At 42.4% G+C, this 22,868-nt stretch overlaps 1 long non-coding RNA gene across 1 annotated transcript; it reads right to left on the bottom strand.

Moving 5' to 3' along the window:
* Positions 1-1,115: 1,115 nt before the first annotated feature.
* On the bottom strand, positions 1,116-12,678 carry LOC108504297. The gene is made up of 5 exons (XR_001877059.1): positions 12,248-12,678; positions 8,698-8,794; positions 4,804-4,887; positions 2,830-2,973; positions 1,116-2,070 (listed from the first exon to the last, which is right to left on the bottom strand). It is a non-coding gene; the product is annotated as an uncharacterized LOC108504297 (long non-coding RNA).
* Between the last annotated feature and the right edge of the window lie 10,190 nt (positions 12,679-22,868).

Raw genomic sequence — 22,868 nt, 5'->3', positions numbered from 1 at the left:
AAAGGCCAGGAAAAAACCCAGCCAAGCGTGGGCAGCAGCAATCAATGCCATTCACAGCTCCAGGCTGTGCCTGCAGCCAGAGGAAGAGAGAATGCAATATAAGAAATTGAGGAACCTCCAGGGGCAAGAAACAAAGATGAGAGACGGCTCCTCAGTGGCAGATTTACAGTCACATGTTTATTTTTTGATGTCATGTGTAATATGCCCAGTGTCATATCTGTGGCCAGTGACCCTGTCCTAGTTAGAACAGCTGGGACCAGTTCATCACTGTATGGGTGTAACCCAAAACTGTGTATTCTATAGCCTTCCATGCCATTTCCCAGAAACTGGTATCAACAGACTATTTACACCTTCTGCCCAGAGCAGCCTGACTCCTCAGGCTATAAACTAGTTGTTAAGAGGCCTGCAAGATAGGAGGGTGCCTCCCTCTCCTGACACTCTTTTGTGGAACTCCCCGCCCTGAGGGAAGTACTGAGCATTCCTGCCTGAACTGGAGAAAATGTAATCTTGGAGTCTTGGAACTTTTGGAACCACTCGTGGGATCCAGAGGAAGACTGCAGATCACCGCTCTCAACCAAACTGCAACCACCACTTTTCAACCAGACTGCAACCATCACTCTCAACTGGACTGCAATCACCACTCTTGACCAGACTGCAACAGCACTCTCACCAACAGGTTTTCCCCTCTCCTTTTACTTTGGACTCAGGGGGCCCAAAGAACACCACTCTGTTCATGGCCCAGGATGCTGGGTTATACATTTGGGTTTTGTGGGTTAAAACCAATTGTTTATCTGTAGAATTGTACTTATTGTATTATTTTATTAAATTGTTATTCTGACTTATAATCTCTCCTTTGAGTTGAGTTCATTTCCCCTGCTGGTTTACCTTTAAACCAGTGCAGACCCCATTGTCGGTGTTTACCCCATTGTCCCCCCAGTGCAAATGGTTGTCTCTTAGGTGCCAGGACCTTCATGACAACAATTCGAAGGTCATACAAATACTAAATGTTATTTTTCTTTCTGTCTGACTAACATAACAAACACCAGCGTATCAAGTGCTTGACTAAATCCCTTTATTGATTTCACTATAGAGATGGGGTACATTAACAACAGCAACAACACATCTTAAGTACAGATAAGCTTAGATACAAGGAACAATTATAGAAATATTTGCTATGCAGCCTCCTCCTGCTCAGGGTCTGCACATCATTGATATCAGCCTGCCCCAAAGAAGTTATAATGGATAAGAACTGAAAACAACATAAACCCAGACAATACAATAATAATTACCAACAAATACATCTGAACCTGGGGTGCATCCAGAGGAGGACTCTGTTTTAACTGAAGCTACAGCATTTGGGGAAAAAAACCCCAAATGAATACAAAATTAATTATTGCCCCAAGACAGAATGAATATATTGTGAGACACTCTTCTGGACAAATAGAACAGAATAATTTTATTCAAGCCAATGAAGGGATGAGACTGAGACCTCTCTACTAAATGAATATAGTTTCTTGCATCTTCAATACCCTTCTCATAAAAATCTCACTGAAGGCTGTCAAGGGAAGAAAAATCAAGTCCAAACCTGGGCTTTATAAAAAAGTTCAGTGCAACCTTTGACATTCCCTGTTTTGTCCATGAATTTTTGCACTTGCACATAATGCAATCTAAAAGCTTATCTATATTGCAAAGTATTGCAGAATCAAATCAGATGTGAATTAAATGTAGGTCTCCAAGCAGTCCATCAGGTCATTTTTGTAGTCTAAACAAGACCCAAATTCAACTTTTGATGCAGCAGCTTGAACCCAGGCCTTGCTACACACATTGATATAATTGGATGGTTGCTGGTATTACAGGTTTAAGAAAACTCCAAATAAAATTAATATATGTCTTGCCCAGATATGGAGAGGTTAGAGGTTTAACAGAGATCTCGGATGACATAACTGAAGAGTGATCAGACTGATGGCAGGTCTTCTTTCATACAAGTCTCTTCAGAGAAAATCATGTAAAAGAAAACAAGCATTATGTCCTGTTCTGTTGAACAAGCAGAACCTTCCTGGGCTGAGTCATCTGGAAATAAAAGAGGCAAAAGTTACTAGAATTAGAGAATCTCACTGAAGATTAACCTGCTGTGAGGGTCCTATGAGTAAAGAGAGGGCACCTCTGTGGCATGAGAACCATAGCAAAACTTGGGATGCTTTGGGATGGAGGTCTGGTCATGTAGCTATCATAAGGGAGCCACTCAGTGACAACTTCCAGGGAGAGCGACCTGGAAGAGCGATTAAACATGTTTTGTGGCTCTATGTAAGGACTATATGTGGATGGGAAGGATTTCTCTGAGGATTTCTCTGTCCACTGCCATTCCTAGTCTGAATTGAACAACTGTTATCCTGATTGCCTTCAAATCCCAGACTGAACTTCCTTGTGAGGGGAAGAGGAGGGGCAGGCACTGATCTCTTCTCTGTGAGGATCAGTGACAGGACCTGAGGGAATGGCCTGAAGTTGTATCAGGAGAGGTTTAGGTTGGATATCAGAAAGAGACTCTTTCCCCAGAGGGTGGTTGGGCACTGAACAGGCTCCCCAGGGCAGTGGTCACAGCACTAAGGCTGACAGAGCTTAAGGAGTGTTTGGATGATACTCTTGGGCACATGGTGTGACTCTTGGGGATGGGCCAGGAGGGCCAGGACTTGGACTTGTGGGTCCCTTCCAACTCACCATACTCTGTGATTCTCTGAACAACCCAGCATTTGGTTTGGGAGCTTCCTTGCACCTCATCTGATAAATGCAAATGTGTTGTATGAAAATAGGACACGGTTAAAAATGGCTTACCCTGTGTGTCAACAAGACGTCAGCGTCCACCTGAGAGGCTGGGACATTTCACTGCCAAGAGGATGACAGTGATGAACAGAATCACTGCAGTGAAGACCAGAGTGAAAACAATGTAACACCAGTGTGAGTTCTCCAAGCAGGTCACTGCCAAAGGGACAAGGGAGATGAGTCTCACTACAGGCAGAAAGCAAGTCAACTTTTGTTCTGAGTTATGGGAGGATGCAAAATCACTGTACCAGGCCTTCAGCAGGAGTGTGTTACACTGGGTGCTGTAGATCTAACACCTGTATATGTATGTAGGTTTATATGTATACAAACCTGTGTGCATACATAAAATCACATTTTCAGGGGCAGAAGAGCCCCTTTCCTGGCCATTCCTAATTTTTATCATCATAGCTGTTGAGAAAACACCTAAAACTGTGACCTCTTACCTTCTGTGGCAGAGCACAGCTTTGCCAACCCTGTCATGTCAACATTTTGCCATGTGCACACAGCACAGCCAGTGCTTCCCACTCTGTAATATACCCTGCCTTTTCCTTGGAAAATGCCTTGCAATGGTTGTGTTATTTTCCTGAGGTTACAAAACTGAAGACCCACAGGGAAATCCTATAGTTCACATTCAGGCTTTAAAAAGGTGTTATAAGTAATTTGAAATTCTAGAGACTCTTTCCAGATTATCGTAATTTTTAAGCACAACAAAGAAACACTTGTTTCTATGGTCTTTAAATCCCTGTCTCCATCATTTTCTGCTCCAACTGTAATCCTGACTAGGATCTTTGTGTTCATTAGATCCCCATTCCTTCATACTTTCCATGTAAACCACCCCCCAATCTAATGGAGAATTAGAACATACATCTGACTTCTGCGGTTTTAAAGAGGTTGCAGTGAAGAATGCGAAGGGACAGAGCTCTTCTATAATAATTTTCCATATTTATAGCATATATTGATATTCCTTGAACAAAATTCTGAAAACCTGGACAGTGTAGACAGAATCAGAGGGAGGAAGTGAGGACTGAGGGCTATAAAAAGGCAGCTAAAAACCAGATGGGTCAATGGTCATATATCAAAACTGTATTAGTGACCACACTTTTCATGCTGCAGTCCCATCCTGCAGTCCCATCCCATCCTGGGATAAAATCATTATTAATGAAATGCATTTCAATGAAAGCAGTGAATTGGTTTTGCCTTTGTAACAGCCAGATTGAGATCTCCACTTGTCCCACTCTCTCATCTGCCCAACCACCACTTTTAATCAGAAAAACCATCTGAAGCTTTCAGTTTCTTTTCCTTGTTGTAAGGCCAAATTAAAACCCCAGTGGAAATACCTGTTCTCACTAGCATTTGCCGCAGCTACCACTTTTCTCTATAAATATCTTAAATGCTCTTATTGCATTGCATGAATGGAATATTTTCTTTCGTTCTCTACTTCATTTTCACCTCACACACAAGAGCTAAAACTCATATCCAAGACATGATTCCACTTTGCAGAACAAAATTTACTTACACAGTTTGAGAAAATTTAATATATCTTAAAATTTTAACTTAAGAAGTGATAGACACAATTTTTCTGACACTTGTCAAAACACTGTCCAGAATTTTTGCTTCCTGGCTATCACTTTGTAAAAGTAGCTCAGTTTTGGTTTAAATACAGAACGGTTTGAGTTAGAAGGGACCATAAAGATCATCTCATTCCAACCCGCTGCCATGGGCAGGGACACCTTCCACTAGCCCAGGTTGCTCCAAGCCCCATCCAACCTGGTCTGGAACACTTCCAGGGATGGGGCAGCCACAGTTTCTCTGGGCAACCTGTGCTAGGGTGTCACCACCCTCACAGGGAAGAATTTCTTCCTAATATCAACATCTCTTTGGGCACTTAGCCCTAAGCAACTGCTCCACTGTGTGTAATACAAAGAGGTATACAAAGAGGATAAAATGCAATGAGACAAGGTGAAGTGTCCTGCGGTGTTGCAGTACCTGAATGTGTAATTTTGGATGTGCTGTCAGGTCTGTCAGATCTCCATTCCACCTTCACCTCAGCATATGTGATTGGATCACCTGCTGGAACAAAAAGTGTTGCAATTAGAACCTGCCCAAGGCCAGCCCTTGCCATGCTCATTGCACTCAATCCCCTGCAGCATCAGACCCTCTCTGGGAAAGTGAGAAGAGCAACAACATGCAAGAGACATTGCTTTATTACTTTTTTTTTCTGTCACTGAGTAAATGTGCCAAAAAGAAATTACTAGGAGACTTCATGCATATGATTGCCTTGCTGTGCAGTTTTTCAAAATAAAATAAAATAAAATAAGGAAATGTTATTCAGTTATTAAATCTATGAAAATTTAAAAAAACCCTTCTAGGTAACCATAGGTTGTCACACAGTGAACTACTCTAGTAATAATTCTATTTTTTCTTCTTTTACACACATGTATATATTCTGTCAACCTCTAAGCAGAAGTTAATCAATGACAACTTCTTTTCAGTGAAAAGAAGTTTTTTCTCCTGTTTATTTCTCAATAAACTTCTTCCTACTGAATTCAGATCTTGTACATGGCTACAAAATATGCCTTTTGTCTTGTTTCCTCTTTCACAAAGAAGAGCACAATTCCTGTTGGAACAAAGCATGTGCATAGAGCAAAGACAGGCTATTTTCCCATCCCTAATGAATGAAACATAATTTTAAAATGTATGTAAAATATAAACATATTGTTTTCATTTCATCCACGGATTTTTCTTCCTCAATTTCATCCTTCCATGTGTTTAAATGAGATTTTTATTAATGGCTGGTCATCACATGATCTTCCTCCAGTCACTGCTTTCCATGCATGGAGCCTGAGGCAGGCACTTCAGAACTTTCTATAGTCTTACATTAGGCTTTCAAATGTGACAGGACAGAGATCTTCCCATTCCCTATCTGGTGGTCAATGAGTAGAAAACCCTCCTATGCCCCAGTAACCACTGGAATGGTTGTGACACTCCTGGTTGCACCCAGTAAAAAAAGTGCTTCACTGTGTGTTACAAGATTTTTACAACCAACAGCACAAAAAATCTTGTCAGGGTGGGTTTCCTCAAAAGTCTGGAAATGCCTGGCAAATTACTTTCTCTGCCTTCCTCGCCTCAGTAGTGGAGAATTCCTGTCTGCTGGACTATCAGAAGAGCTCAATCACCAGATTAGCTACCAATAAGGTGCAAGGTGGGCTGGAAGAGGAATTGGCAGCAGGGTTTTCAGCAGCAAGCCATTCATTTTCCCAAGAAGGCACGTGGCTTGCTGAAACTGCTTTGCTTTAACCACAAGAACTAAGATTTCCTGTCTCATAGGAGCTTTCCCTATCTTTGGAGGCCTTGCCCACACTTGTCTGTTCTTATGTGTGGATGCTTACACTGCAGAACAGCGGAGATCTCTCTCACTATCCCTGCAAAAACAACCCATTCTTTGGCTTTCAGTGGCCAGTGCTGCATGGAAAGCCCAAGGAAGGCAAAGATGATGTTTAGGTACCTGACTTCTATTATTTAGTTGAGTTGCATCACCTAGATAGTGTTTTCAAATTCACATAGTTAAAGGTGTGTCCAGAAGGTATCTCACTGCCCAGGGGATGTCTACAGGACCATTGGCCCAATTCAGCAATTTTGTGCAATCAGGAAAGCTTGTGGGAAGAGGTACAACTAGAAAGATAACTGCAGGTGTAATGAGATGAGGAACTGCCCTGTGACACAGTTTATCCTCCATTGGGTGATATTAAATCCAAGGATGAACTATCAGAGTAGGTGAGCGACAGGACATGTTTCACAGCAGTTTTCGGTAGGTGTGGCAGCAGAAGGAAGGAAGAAGCTATATTTTTACATCAACTGCAACACAACACCTTGGAGGTTGCATGCTTTGCATGTTTTGCCTCATTTCCCAGGAGCTTCTTCCATCAAATTTGCTTGCTGATAGTGTATGAAATAAGTTGTTGGTTTGGGTTTTTTTTCAATCTTAAGAGAGAAACCAAACAGATTTTTCTCTGAAGTGCCACAGGGAAGATGAGCAAATGCAAATTTCAGCAGTGCAAAATGTAGGACACGTCCAGGCCTGCAGGTTAAAAGCTCTGTCCTCCTCTTGTAAAAAGTCAAGGAAGCAGAAGCTGAAGGCAGAGGAGAAGCAGGTTGCAGGCTAACTAGTGGACAAGCATAGTGGCTGTGGGGAAGTAAAGCAAACTTAGAGCCACAAAATCAGGTAAGGCAGCACAAACATTGAAGTGTGTAACAAGAAAATGCTCACAGGTAGGGCAGTATGAACACCCCTTTTTTATGGCCTAGGTTATAATTTTTGTCTCAAAGGAGCAAATTTAGCCTTGCTGTATCAATGACTTAATGTCAAATATGTATGGATTAAGATCGCAAGGTCTCTTGAGTGTTTTCAGGCAGGTGGGTGATAGGCAACATCCCTGCTCTGAACTCTCTGTAATGGCAAACACCAAGCTTTGGCCTGAAGAAAAGCAATGTCCTAAGGGTGCCAGGGCTGCTGAGATCTACCCCAGACTTACAAAAAATGTGGAATCTAACCCATTTTTTTAGAACTTTCTAAAAAAATCTTTCTCGTGCAGCTGCCAAGGAGTCAGAACAGTTTAACAGAGTTTGGCAGAAGATGAGAGCTTAGTTTCCTGCACTCGGGCTCTCAAGTATGAAAGCAATGGAACACACACAGAAATCGAAGAGAGAGGTTGTAAGAATGGAAATTTTTATAAATATGAGAATGTGAAAAAATATTAATTATAAAGATAGGTGAGGTTTTTTCACTATATCTCAGTAGCACACACCGATGCTGTTAATAGATGTCATATTCCAGATCAATTTAAAGTATTTCTTCATGCAAGATATTACAAACAGCCTGTGGAAGTCAGTGTTTTAGGATAATATTAAAATAAAGCATTTATTAAGACACCAAAAGGGATGCAAGATTAGGAGAAGTGACAAGAATTGGTGATATTTTACTATTGCTATTGAAAATATTTTTTTCAAAATACCATGCTGTCCTACTCTAAAGCATAAGAAAAATATTTTGCATGATATTTGGTTACTTATTCAGCCTTATAATTGCCCACAAAAAATTTTTAGATACTGAATTTCCAAGCATCTCATACTGGTAAAATATATGTCTTAAAAACATAAATTATTTCCTGCTTTTATCCATGAATGGCTATATTTTGCACTTTATTACTTGAAAATAAAGTCTTTGAGTAATCAGTTTTACAGTTGAAGATATCAGTAGGTCATACACAAATTGGAGGGCTAACAGTTTTCAAAATTACAGAGACTTCTATTAAAATTTGACTTGCATTTTTGTCGTCATAGACCTTTTAGAAATGAAAAAGGGGGACAGAGACAGATAAAGAAAGAAAAAGAAAGAAAGAAAGAAGAAAGAAAGAGAAGAAAAACTAGAAACAGAACTATCATTTTAGAATTTAAAAATATTTCTGGTGTCGAAGAAAGAAATCAAATTAAGATATAAAATAGAAGTGTACTGCAGGAGGGAGAAGTCCATTCAGCTGTCAATGAGTTTCCAATAATCCGTGTAAATATCTTCAATGTCTGAACATTAACTTTTTTCAGAAACAGAACATTTCAGCCATACTACTGAAATCCAGAATGAGATTTTAAAGGTCAGTCTTCACTTTCGCTAGAATTCAGTATTTATTCTATTAATAAACATGAATTTGCCAAGCAAAGAGATATATAATAAACAGGGGAGGTTATTAACAGTTATCAAAATGCTTTCAACGTGACTTCCGAATGATCTAAGAAAGAATGAAACATGGCATCGAGCAGAGGGAAATGAAGTAACATTAAATTATGAATGATATTAATATTATTAACATTATTGCATTTTTTTACCTGTATCTGAAGTTTCTGAAGTGAAATGTACTCTTTCCTTGGGTAGTACCTCAGCATAAACCACCTCACTTGCCATTTTGAAAAGTTGCTTTCAGACCTGCGATCAAAATGGACTCACTGAAAAAGTACCATCCCCTATTTTTGGCCGCTCTCCACCATACCACATGAGGTCAAAACAAGTGTTTAGATGTCTGTAAAACGGAAGGAAACCAGAACCCTTTTTTTTCAAATGTAAATTCTCACCTTGTAGCTTTTGTAAGCAGTTCTTCATTCTTAGTCCCTTCTGATGGTGTATGTTCTATTAAAGCTGTGATTTTGATCAACTTTCTCATAAAATGGGACCTTCAGCCCACATCTAATTTTTGTTTGGAACTCAAGCTAGCAACATGCTGAGTGTGTTCATATCCTCCTCAAACCAACTGGACACTAAAATGTGTTTCAACTCAGATCGTGATGATTAGATTGTTCAGTTTGTGATTAGATTGTTCAGTTTGTGATTATCAGATCACTTCCTCCTAAACTTCAGTAGTTCAGGGTTGAAACCAGGAAACAATGATGTAGGGAGGTTTTTATTGCTGAAAAAACCAATTGCAAGAGTTTGGAAAAAAATTTTTTTCTGCATTTAAATTTTCGTTAAATTTATTTCATGAAGAATAAAATTAATTTTAAAAATCAGGTTTGAAAATGTTGCTACGAGGCCAACTTTCTTTTTTTTTCCTTTGGATTTTCATCCTCATAGAAATTTCTAATTTTTTTGAGTTTATGGTAACTTAAAATTATAGCAAAACTTTGAATTCTTCTCCCAGGGGAATTTCTGCTCTTCAATCAGCTCTACACCACATGCTAGTCCTCATATCCCAGTGGCATTATTAAACTCAGAATTAAACCAGGGCTGAGTCTGATCTATTATTCCTCTTCATGTTGGTCATCAAATTTTCTCATTGAAGACAGACAACACAGTTCTTTGGAATTATCATGATGGTAAGTCAAGAAATGCAATATTTTGACCTCTTGGGACCAGCCATCGAAGAAGTATGAAAGAAAGAAAGAAGAATGACTTCAGCATTTTCAGCTTAAATCACTGAACTGTGTTGAGAATGGGTTTTCACAACACTGGTAACTGAAAAGTTCTGTATTAATCATAGAGTAATAGAATCATTTGGGTTGGAAGGGACCTTAAAGATCATCTCATTCCAACCCGCTGCCATAGGCAGGGACACCTTCCACTAGCTCAGATTGCTCCCAGCCCCATCCAAGCTGGTCTTCAACACTTCCAGGGATGGGGCGCCACAGCTTCTCTGGGCAACCTGTGCCAGGGCCTCACTACCCTCACAGGGAAGAATTTCTTCCCTACATCTAACCTGAATTTCCCCTCTTTCAGTCTGAAGCCAAACAAGTTTTTTGATTATTACATGTACATTTATTATTCTTTACATTTACTTTTTTAGTAGCTCTGGCCCATCATGAACGACCTAGTTCATGTTCATGATTCAGGAGTCTTCCTCTTGAGAGAGGAGGTTTCTGGCAAGACAGACAAGCACCATCAGGGTGATCTTCATTATTTTATGCACTTGACAGAACTGATGGAGTGGTCACATACAAAGCCCTTTCCTTGGAGCCAGGTCCTGTCCTTCAGCAGCAGCCTGGGACACTGCAGGAATGGAGGACACATCTTGCTCCTGCTGCCTCCTTCAGCTGGTCCCTCAGGAGACATTCAGGGACCATTCCTCTGACCTTTCAGGAGAACATGCTAGGACCATGGAGGTAGCTATTTCTCTTTACTAATTGGAAAGTAGATGTTAATGGACAGCTTAGATTTCGGCACCTAAAGAGCAGAATATCTCAGGGTTGAAGAATTTCTGTTCAAAGGAACATGGAATTATAGAGCGGTTTGGGTTGGAAGAGACCTTAAAGATCACCTAATTCTAACCCCCTTCCAGCTGCAAAATCCATCCCCTTCTAATTCCAACATCCCACCCTTCCCTTAGCAGGTAGGTGGTAATTCAGTTGAAAAAGACATTTGTTGCTTGGCTTTGCAGCCAAGATATTCTGAGGAAGATTCTTTAGCAAAATAACATGAGGAAGGGATTTGTATTGGTACTTAAACACTAAACGGTGTCCAAGGTTTTTGAAGACACCTGGGGAAAGGAGGAAAGAGGCTCTGGAGACACAGAAGCCAGTGATGTTTGATCATTTTTTCCATCCTGTGTATTAATTAGCCCAGAACTGGCAAATTATTTTGTCAGTGGATTTGAGGAGAGCATGTAAAGATGGGTATTTCAAGGGTTTGGAAGAAGTTTATTTTTCCCTCCTACAGCAATCCTTTGCGTTTTAATTACATGAAATAATCACTAGATGTCTCTACTGCACCATACTGTACATTGTTTATAAAGAGTATGAGTTGCGTAAAGTAACTTGTTAGAGACAGGTGGAGTGTGAAGGAGAAAGAAGCCTGGAAGATAAAGGTAGGTAAAGGAAGATACCAGGTTTTGGTGGCGGGGGAGGGCTTCTGGGGTGGTTTCTGTGAGAAGCTGCTGGAAGTTTCCTCCGAGTCCAAGACAGCCAATTCCATACAGCTCCAGGACGGATCTGCCGCTGGCCAAGGCTGAGCCCATCAGGAGTGACCCCGTGCAAGGGATGGACTCACGCTGGAAAAGTTCATGGAGAACTTTCTCGTGTGGGAGTAGCCCCACGGGGAGCAGGGGAAGGACTTTTTTCCCTAAGCAGCGGCAGGAACAACCTGTGATGAACTGACCGAGGGATCTCTTCCTGCCCTTGTTTCAACCCATGAACCCTTTGTTATATTTTTCTCTCCCCTGCCCAGTGGCAGAGGGGAGTGATGGAGCAGCTTTGGTTGGTGCCTGGCATCCAGCCATGGTCACCCCACTACAAACTCCTAGTTAAAGGAAATCCCTTGGCTTAGGCTAAAAAATCTAGCATTTCCCTTCCCTGAAATAGAAAATAGCATGCTGTTATTCCTGCACTGGGGCAGAGTAGAAAGGGGACAATCTATGGAAAACCTTTTGGCTTTTTCATGATTTTGAACTCTTCCCTGTGGAGAATAGATTCATATCATTTATGTCCAAAACAAGCACATAACTTGTGCTTGTATTTATGCATATAAATCTTCATGGATATAGGTCACACTATCACTTTGAGTTTCAGCTTCTGAGCATGAACTGATGAGCTGACTAGAGCTGAACAAGCAAAACAGCAGCCACTGAGAATGGCATTAAAATAGTATTTTCCTTTTTCTCTTTTCCTTTTAAGGAATCTCTATGAGGTGGCAGGTGGAAACTTAGTATTCCTGAGCAATAAATCCTGTATTTTCAGGAGGGTAGAGGCGCTGCCATCTGATAATTCACCACCATTTCCTTATATTTTTTCATAGAAGGGGAATAGGAAACTACTTTTATTATTGCTTCTGACCAATACATCTCTTAGGAATGCATTCAAAAGTACTGAATGTTGTACATCCAGGTAATTCTTTTGATAGCAATCAGAGGCAAGAGGTGTTGATGCCTGTACTTCCCTCTATTTAGTGTCTTACCAGCTCCTGTTCATTCTTTGTAAGGGCAGCGACAGCCCAGGTGTGGAAAGTATGTTTTGAGGGGATTCACAGTCTGCTTGGGAGACCAGAGACACAATACTGCGGTGGGGGGCTTCTCGGCACGGCGTGGCTGTTCCTCGGTGCGGTGGTGGCGGGAAGCGGCGGAAGGTTCCTTCGGGGTCTGCATTGCTCCTGGTGGGTTTCTCCTTGGCGTGGAGGCTTCACACAGTGGCTATTGGCATGCGTGGGTCGGCAGGAGGTGGCTGCGGGGCTCCCACGGTCCGCTGGGCGGTATGGGGGTTCCGGCGCTGCGGCGGCACGGTGTTAAGGCGGCGCTGGTCTCTGTTCGGCGGTCCCGGCGGCACGCAGCTTGAGCCCCCGGCGGCTTGAGGGCGCAGGGAAGCGGCCGGCGGCACACGTGTGGCTCAGCCGTTTCACCCGCATTTGTAAACCGCGGCTTTTGCCGGGTTGCTAGGCAACGGGCGCTAGGTGCCGGTCCCGCAGCCGGCGGCAGCAGCCAGTGGCGTGCGCGGGAGGGGCTGCAGCAGGTCGCGCGGGGCTGCAGCGCTTTCCGCTGGGTGGAAAGGTGCGCCGATGCGGGCTTCCCGGGGTCTGGCAGTGGGGCTGGGGATGTTAGAGGGCGGCAGCGGAGCTGATTTCACGCGGCTGGCGGCCGCGGCGGCGGCGGGCGGCACGGGTTTTCCCGGCGGCTTTAGTGTGCTCCACCGCCCGGGTTTCTGAGCTGCGGACACGGTGCCGCTCAGGGATTAGCCCTGGCCGCGTGCTGGATGTCGGCGCTGCCTCTCAGCCTGACTCGGTGGATACTAGACCCTGCTCCGCTATCTCTGGCTGTCCGCTGTTCCAATCTCTCGGCTTCTTGTCTTCTTTCTTCTTGTTCCTGTGCACTATCCCTAACATTTTTTGAGCTCAGTATTTTAATTCCCGTTTCTCATGCGCTACTGAGACAACGGATTTACAGACGTCTCGGTGTTTTTCAGTGAAAAGCCCCCGCCTTCAGATAATTAAGACGATACTCGGGGCTTACCGATCTTTTGCCTGATCCAGGATATTTTAATCTATCCTAATATAGGTTTCATGTCCCTGTCCGATGCGCCACGTGTAGGAACCACGTGTCGTTATACCTTTATATAATAAAGAAGAATGCACGCTCTTTGTGAGGTGGAGAACAAAGAGATTTATTTTAAATTCGGCGCTTCCTTTTATCCTCAAAAACCACGTGACCTCCTAACCAATAGGGTTATCCATTTAGACGCATACTCCTTTGAGCTTCTCTGCCCCTGCACGTCCCCCATGCCTTGGACACGCCTCCTACACAATACTGGTTTTTTCTGTAGTTACCAGGAGAAAGCTTTAGGCAAGATTTCCTGTGACAACCTTATTTCAAATATTTGAAGGTCTTCCTAAGTCTGAGCAAATCCATCTACAGTGTATGTCATAAATGGCATTAATAGCAACCATGTGGTGCTGGGTTGAAATTAATAATTGTCTGCCTTTTACTAAAAAGTAATGCAGTATTTTATGCACAATGTTAAAAAAGCCTTCATTTTTCAGATTTTATGATGCATTAAAAAACTAAGAGTCGTCGTGAAATCCCACAAGAAGCAGTGGTACTTCAGACCTATTTCCTAAGAATATATGTTAATGAAATTTTGGATAGATAAACTGAAAGCTGTGTATTCTTGCAGAAAACATTGTAACAGTTTGTTCTTATTCTTTTTCTTATATTTATTCCATGATGCCTTCATTTGGATAAAGGCAAACTATGGAATTATGATCTGCCCCTTGTGAGCTTGGATAACTTATTTTTTATTGTATAATTTTGAACTAGTGGTATTTGGATATTAAGGAATGAAAAGATATAAAAATTGTAATTCTACAGTGAATAAAGTCCTCTATTTTTTCCAGGGATTGTCTTTCTGTTGCAATCAATTAAAGCCTGGCTGGCTCCATTAGCTTAGAAGAAAGCACTCATATAAGGATGGTATGCCATTAATGACGGAAAACACCAGAAGTGAATCTTCTGGGAAAGAACGCTCTGTAGGGACACTAGTCCTGGATCAGGTCCCAGCTTCACACCCAAGAGCTCCCATAAACAACTGTACTAAGTTGTCTCTGCTTTCCACTGGTGCAAATGAAATCAGGACTCTGCATTTCAAAAGCTGTGCAGGTCGTTTATGACTCATGTAAATAATTTATTTTGATACAAACAGAATACGAAGAGGAATGCAATGAGTCTCAAAAACTTACAGTGTGGAAAGCTCCCTTAGTGAGTTCCTGGGGAGAGGCAATTTGAGAGGGAGGAGGTGTAAGGCAGTTTGGGGCTCTTGGATGTTTACCTTGGATGTTTCCTCTGAGATTCTGAGACAAAAAGACGATCAAGAACTGTCTTGAATAAACTGCACTTAAATACAACTACAGATTTTGGATTGTGTTTTTCTAGGCTGAACTAAGCTATTTTCTGTTGCCAAAGTCCTTCCCCATGTTGGCAGTTTTCAGGGATCACTTTCATTGTTACGAGAAAGGTTTCCCTTGAGATCAGCAGCTTTCAGGCAGCGCAAGCAGCTGTTTTGCCAGTCAGTGATATTTTCACACAGTTACCCTCCTTCAGCTTGTTCTGAAATTGCTGTTCAGGACCAGGTGTTACTGGAGGACATGTAACACTTGTACACAGAAAGCTACAAAGGGGGGGATTATCCGTGAGTGACTGATACAGCAACAGTGACACACTCACACAGGCCTGTGTCAAATAAACGAGCATTGTAATCACTGATTCAGACATTTCTGAACAGAGATGGGACGGTCTAAGTGTTTAGTCGTGAGTGATACCTTGAAGTTCATCAGAATTGTCATTTTTCTCAAGTTCGTTTGTTAATTGCATAAAAACTCTTTAAACAGGTCCCTTCCTTCTTGCAGATATCCCATTTCAGCTATTTTCCAGCCATGCATGGTAAACCTAAAAAATAGAGGACACTTTTGAGAGTTATCAATCTCAAAGCCCACAATCATTCAAATTAAACCTTCTCATCCCATTTGTAGGGATTCCTTCTGTAACAAAGAGAGCACCAACTGCAAATAAATTGCATGTTAAAGAACTTGCACGGACTGTGACATGGTAAGGGCTGCAAATGGGAAGTCTGAGAAAGGAGAAGAGGGGGGTGATTTATCAGCACCATAGACATTGTTAATCCCATCTCTCGAGGCTTCACCTCTGTCCCAATGAATCTGCCAGCCAGCCCTGGTACAGCTGGAAGGCCATGGAGGTGATGAGCAGAGCTCCTCTCAGGTCTGGCAAGGAGAGAACAGAAGGTGCCCATCTGTAGACTTTACCTCCACTTCCTGCAGCAACCATATTCATATTACTCAGAGGCTTAAAGGTTGCTGAAACCACAGTGGCATTTGCTGGTGCTCAAATCAGGTCATCTAAAAGCTTCCCTAGGCATGATTTGCATTCTTTTTCTTAAAATTGTACACAGATAGGAGATGGCTACTAAATGTGGACTTATTTCCCAGGAAGAAAGCTTTATAAGGAGATGCTTAGGAAATGAGCCTGTGTACAGCTCTGGAGCCTCCACAGGCCATGGAGCTATTGGAGTGGGTCCAGAGGAGGTCATAAAGATGCTTCAAGGACTGGAGCACCTCTCCTACAAAGACAGGCTGAGACAATTGGGGCTGTTCAGTCTGGAGAAGAGAATGTTGTGTGGAGACCTCATAGCAGCCTTCCAAGTACCTGATGGGAGCCCACAAGAAAGATGGAGAGGGACTTTTCACAAGGGCATGTGGTGACAGGACAAGGGAGAATGGCTTCAAACTGATAGAGAATAGATTTATGATATTAGGGAGAAATTCTTCCCTGTGACACTGGTGAGGCCCTGGCACAGGTTGCCCAGAGAAGCCCCATCCCTGGAAGTGTTGAAGGCCAGGTTGGATGGGGCTCTGAGCAACCTGATCTAGTGGAAGGTGTCCCTGGCAGGGGCTTGGAATGCTGTAATCTTTTAGGTCCCTTCCAACCCAAATCATTCTATGATTCTGTAACATAACACTTTATTCCAGGCTGCTTTGAACAAGGTAAAATTAAAATGAAAGTTGCAGAAGAAATCCAAAGTGGAAAAAGTGCCTTGTGACCATAGTGCTGAAGACAAGGATGGTTTTGAGCTTGTGAATATCTGCTACCTGATAAGAGCTGCCACAGGAACTGGTAATTTTAAAGATTTGCAGAATTTTTTCCCTCTTATTTTTGTTCTGACTATATGAGAGCATCTACATTCTATTAAAGCACCTTTAGTGTCCTTTGATCTGTATCATAAAATCTCTAGGTAGCTTCCTGCTTCTTTGCATGGTGTCAATGCCATTTACAGGAGTTTTGATCTTCATTTACATGAAACATGTTTTGAAGCGGAATTTTGAGAAGTGTGGTTTTATTACATGCTGCGCTGTAAAGATGTTCACAACACTGTTAAAACGTCTACAAAAGTAGATGTTGTTACATTTCACAGTTAAACAAGTTCGTTTTACCAACACATACCTGTGTTTGTGATAACAAACCCCTCAGATCTGCTAAAACCGTAGTTGCTTTTCGGCATGTAAAGAGATTTCGCAGAGATAAAGCCTAAACATTGCAAAAGATCTTCACCAGTTGTCTGACCAAAACTCTGAGTTCTTGTGGTTGAGGATTTTCAAATGACTTTTTATGGGAGGCATCAGTGACCTAACAGAATATTACAGCATCTAGAAATTGGAGTCTGGCTTCATAGCTTAATATAATTGCTGAATTTCAAAGAATAGGTGCAAACATTATAAGCCAATGAACAATGAGATTTATAATGGGAAAAGATTGTAACTCTCAGCAGGGAATTTGGGAATTCCTATGTGAAGCTTTATTCTACATGATAAACCCAGTAACACAAATTCTAGGGAGCTCACTTGTGTTTGTGGTAGTGGGGATAAAATGGAAAGACATCACACTTCTTGAGACTTCAGCTAATGGCCAAAGCTAATTGAATTTGAAGGTGAAAAGGGCAATTTTGGAAGTGTCTACGAAAAGTTCTCTCTCTAAAAAAAGTAGTTCCCAACCGGCTTTACTAGCCATATTTCTGATAAACACATGATGTGTTTATCCAGCTGTGGCCTGGACATTTTGCCCAGAAGGATCCTGTGAGAGACAGTATCCAAAGCTTTCCTGAAATCCAAAAAGATCAAATTAAGTGGCTTCCCTTGATCAGCCAGGTGGGTCACCTTGTCCTAAAAGGAAATCAGGTTTGATCAGCAGGACTTTCCCCTCATGAAGCAGTGCTGGCTGTGACCAATGACTTCATTATTTTTCAAGTGCTTTTCAACACTTCCCAGAGTAATCCTCTCCATAACTTTACCAGGCACTGAAGTGAGACTGACAGGCTGTAGTTTCCAGGGTTGACCTTCTTGCCTTCCTTGAAAATTGGGATGTTTGGCAGCTTCCAGTCAGCTGGGACCTCTCCAGACTGCCAAGACCACTCAAAAATAATTGCGAGCCCATCTGACCTTAGCCATTTGGGTCTACTAATTTACATGGATTGTTTCATAACCTCTTTCACTGACATTCATTGAGACACAGACTCTCATATTCCGCCCAGGAAGATTCCAGTATGGGAACCTCCCCAGGTTCCTCCACAGCAAACATTTAGAAAAACCCACTGTTTTTTCCCCCCTACTACCATGTGGCCTTATTCATAAACTGATTATCTATCACCTTACAGACCTTCTGGCAGGTTCCCTACTCCTAAAGAAGGGGAGGGTTTTTTTAAAATGTTTCTTGCAAGCTGCTACTCAGTCTCTTTTTTTTATTATTATTATGTTTTCACATTCAATTTAAGAGACATTACAGTCCTCTCCTTTTGCTTAATTTCAACACCTGCCTTTTTGTAGGCTGTCTTCTTGCTGGTCACAGCCTGTTGTGCCTGGTTGTTTAGCTCTGCCATCATCCTCTGGATCTATCATCTCAGTAAAAGGAATATGAATATCCTTCCAAAATAAAGAAAAAAAACCACAGGTTTTTGTCTTGAATTGACAACGCCATGTTGCCAAGAAAGGATGCTCGTTTACATTTCCCAGAATGGCCCTTTTTTTTTTCAGTTAAAACATATACTGGCCTTCACAAAAGAAAAGGAAGTGCTATAGCATTTTATATTTGCATGTAAGTGACTTTGAAGTTTTCTTTCTGGTGAAGTGAAATAAAATAATCTGAAGCATGAAGTCTGAGTAACAAGAAGCAGGATGAAAGACAAAGCCAGTTCTCTGAATGTGCAAAAACAAGAGGAACTAGGTTTGTGATCTTTAAAACACTATGCGCACCAACTGTAGGTACTCAGAAAATACACATGCTCAGAAAATTCCATGGAAACATTATGTTTAAATGTAAGCATGCCTACATTTTCCTGGATTGCTCCACTATGTTGGCCTTTGGGACCAAATTGCTTCATCCTTCTGTTTATACAGTGATGTACATTTTCAAGGCTCATGATTGTCTCTTACCTTCTGCCCTCAATGTTGGTGTCAGTTTCTGCTGCCAACCTGCAAACAGCCTTGAGCTTAACTTAATTTACAAACTTGTGTAATAAACAGCTCTGTGTTCTTTTTTTCCAGTCTCTGCCACAGCTGGAACATGCTGCCTGTAAATAACTTAATCCTTGAATTTCGTCTGGTACTTCTCCAAAGCTGCTCTCTGCTTGTGTGGCACTAAACCCTCAGCAATAACTCAGGAGGTTTTGATTTAGCCTTCTTATGTGCTCCATGCTCCTCCATTTTCCTTCTGGATCCATCTCTTTGGCATATCTTTTTTGTAGAATGCACTAATAAACTTCAACGTTGTAAAATCACCATCTTGTCATATATTTGTAGGGTACTCACTATTCCAGGACAGTGTTGCTGCAGGAATAAAAATAATGCAATCCTTGCTATAGAATGATGTCAAAACCGTAGATCCTTGAAAATACTGTAACAAGAAGGACTGCTCAAAGATCAATGTTTCACTGCTGTGTAGGATTTAGTGTGCATGTTAGTTGGCTGTATCATTATTGGGCGTGTGCTACACGTATGCATTAATTGTTTGGTTAATTTGGAGGTGGATGAGAGGCTTGTTACTCTTGTTATCCTAAAAGACTCTTTTTCTTTTCCTTGGGTGGGCTTCCTGCAAACACTTTCACTTCTATTCCAAACTTGCAAAAAAAATTTTGAGAATGTAAAGGGGATTTAGTGCAAGTGAAAGAAAAGACTGTAATACTGAGATGGAGAATGAAGAGGGTGACACAGAACTTAGTTTCAAGGCAAGCAAGAGAAACTCCAATGCAGGTGAGCACTTAAGCATTTATGGTTTGCTTTAGGGCTTGTTCTGTAATAACAAATCTTATATTTGAATTATCATAAAAAACCACAAATCTGCCAAAATTTTTGTTGGTGCTACTAAAGTTGCCAGTGAGAAATAAGATGGGAATTGGGTAAAATGCACTACTAATAGTAACACCAGGCTTGGAATACTAGTGCTGAGAGTCCCAGTATAAAAAGGGGACTGGGAGACAGAGGCATATAAACGCGAGGCAGTAGCTGACAGCAAGTTTGACAGTGGTCTCAGCTCATTAGCCATCTTAATTTACACTGAGGTTTTTGTTTGGTGTTTGGTTTGGGTTTTTTTCTGTTAGTTTTGTGTGTGTGTGTGAAAACTGAGTGTCTGTGGGTTTTTTGTTTGTTTTTGGTATTTATTAGGTTGGTTTGTTTTGCTTTGGTTTGTTTGCAGAAATCACACCTAGGTGACCTACAGCACCTCTGCTGTGTTTCAGCTTGCAGAGACACCCTCTGTTGTCCAAAGCAATAGATGCTGTTGTGTAGATGTACGGAGAAGAGAAACCTTTGGGGACACCTTATAGCAGCCCTCCAGTACCTAAAGGGGCTACAAGGAAGATGAGGAGAGACTATTAACAAGACTATGTAGTGACAGGACAAGGGGGAATGGCTTCAAACTGACAGAGAGCAGGTTTAGATTGGATATTCAGAAGAAATTCTCCCCTGTGAGGGTGGTGAGGCCCTGGCACAGTTTGCCTAGAGAAGTTGTGAACTCCCTGGAAGTGTTCAAGGCCAGGCTGGATGGGGCTCTGAGCAACCTGGGATAGTGGGAGGTGTCCCTGCCCATGGCAGGGGTTTGGAACTAGGTGACCTTTAAGGTCCCTTCCAACCCAGACCATTCTATTGTCTGCAGAAGGATACACCATTTTCCCCCCATCATTCTCCAAGTCACAGACACAGGCTTGTAGAAGACCAAAATATAACTTATAATATTGCCAAGAACGTGCTACCTATGGAGTTGGTCCCAGCACTACTTCAATCCTTTGAAGGAAAATTAACACAGCATGTGAGAGTGCAGGAGAGGAGAGAAGGCAATGCGGCAGTGTGGCACTGGAAGGGGTGTTCACCAGCTCTTTCCTGACACAGCATCACCAAACTGCTCAGGAGACTGCACACATCATCCTGTCCACATATTCACCCCACCACTGGTTAGCAGTGAAAAATGCATCTAGGGGAACACATGGCACTCAGAGTGAATAATTTGCACAGCAGCATCTTTGAGAATCACTCTGAAGTTCCAAAAAGAGTTGACATGCTCAAAAAAAATCCCAAACCCTGCACTGGGAAGAAACCCATCTTCACAGGCTTCCAACCTTGTCTGCTTCCCACCTAATCCATGTCCCACCTAATGAACGTGAAGCTGCAGCTGAATAGCTGCTGCTGTTCAGTTTGCACTCTGCAGGCACTGCTGCTTCACTAAGCTCTCTCTTTTTTCCTTTATCTTGGTGAATTTGTGGACTTTCTCTATTTAAATGCCTTTTTTATTTTTCTGCGGTGTGGGATAACAATGCACAGACTTTCATTTATGGCAATAGTGTCTGTGGTTTCAGCCCTAACTCTGATCATGCCTTCTGGGTGCTAATCTTGCATATCATTGTATGTACAGGCTCTGCTGTGACACAGTAGAGGGTTAGAATTGAAACCCAAACTGCAGATTTACTCACGGGACTCACTCAGTTTAGCCTGGAAGTCTCTATGTTGCAGCTCAGCTTTTGGGAAGTACAAAGGTCCATTTTGTTGTCAGACCAGCAGTTCAGGTTCTTCAGAATGTGCACCACAAGGCAGCTGGAGTCCTGGGCTGAGCTGCCTGTTCTGTGGCAGCACGTGCTGAGTTCTGCTCTGCTGAATTCTGCTCTGCAGCCCACGTTGCTGTTCTCTGTCTGCTTGTGCCTTTACACGCAGTGAAGGACATGCTGTCACACCCACAGAAGAGGTGTCATCTGCAGCTGTTATCACAGTTACTCTGTGCATAAACTGGAACTGGCAACCACTGACACCAGAACATCACCAAGTGACATTACTCAGGCATGACAGTTACAAGTGGAGAGTCACTGTTCACGCAGGAGCATGTGTCAAGGTGGGGAATGACATGAGCTGGCACCTCTTTTGCCTCAACAGAGCCCCTGAAGCTCCAGGCTGATGAGCTCTCAGTGAGCAGTGGCAGAGGAATCCTACACAATGATCCCACTATTGTTCCTTGCAGATATCTCCGGTCTGAAAACTCAAGGCTAAAAAATCATTCCCTGCTTCCCAGACACGTGGCTGGCTGATACACAGCAAGCCCTGATGTTTTAGAGGCCTCACCAACATTAGTGTGCTATAAGCTTTGCATGTTCATCAGGTGGTTGGGAGGAGAGAACAGAGTGAAGCGAGACTCTACCTGGAGAACCTAAAAGACACAAGGGTGGATCATGCAATAAATTAAGCTCAACCCAGACTACCGTTTGTGAATAAGTGGCTGAGGGAGCTGGGGGTGTTTACCCTGGAAGAAAAGGAGGCTCAGCAGAGACCACCTCACTGTCTCCAACTCCCCAGGGAACAAGTGACAGGACAAGAGGAAATGGCCTCAAGGTGCTTCATGGGAGGTTAAGCATTGGAACAGGCTTCCCAGAAAGACAGTGGAGGCACCATCCCTGGAGGTGTTCAAGGAATGACTGGATGTGGCACTCAGTCCTCTGGTCTGGGTGACAAGGTGGTGATGAGTAAAAGCTGGACTTGATGATCTTGGAGTTCTTTTCCAACCTAAATGACTCCATGATTTTTATATCTGGGCCACTTTTTTCCCCCAGGAGTAACAAACCAAAATGACTATGATACCTGAGTGTGAAAAGATCCCAATGGGGGTATGACTGGGCTGAGCCAGTCCCTGCTTCTGAAGTATTTATTCTGCAAAATCTACCAGCAGACAGCAGTGCACGGTCACAGGGGAAAGGTCTGCTCAGGTTCTGGATATATGATAAAAGTGCATCTGTGACACTGTCTGAACAAAGCAGAAGAATTCTTCCTTCATGACAATGGTGCAACAGGTGCCCGTGGGATCTCTACCCATGGAGATTTCTAAAACCTGCCTGGATAAAGCCCTGAGTGACCGGATTTAACTGTGGAATCAGTCCTGCTTTGAGCAGGGATTGGACTAGACATTTCCATCACCTTTATGAGCACTGGGCCATTTTGCTAACAAAGACCTTTTGGATCTAAATGGCCTTTTCCTACAACAGCCTGGGTTTTTTTC

The sequence above is a fragment of the Lepidothrix coronata genome, unplaced genomic scaffold (assembly GCF_001604755.1).
Source record: "Lepidothrix coronata isolate B3197 unplaced genomic scaffold, Lepidothrix_coronata-1.0 Scaffold158, whole genome shotgun sequence".
NCBI lineage: Eukaryota > Metazoa > Chordata > Aves > Passeriformes > Pipridae > Lepidothrix > Lepidothrix coronata.
The sequence above is the reverse complement of the archived record's forward strand: the minus strand, read 5'-3'. Positions and strand labels throughout refer to the sequence as shown.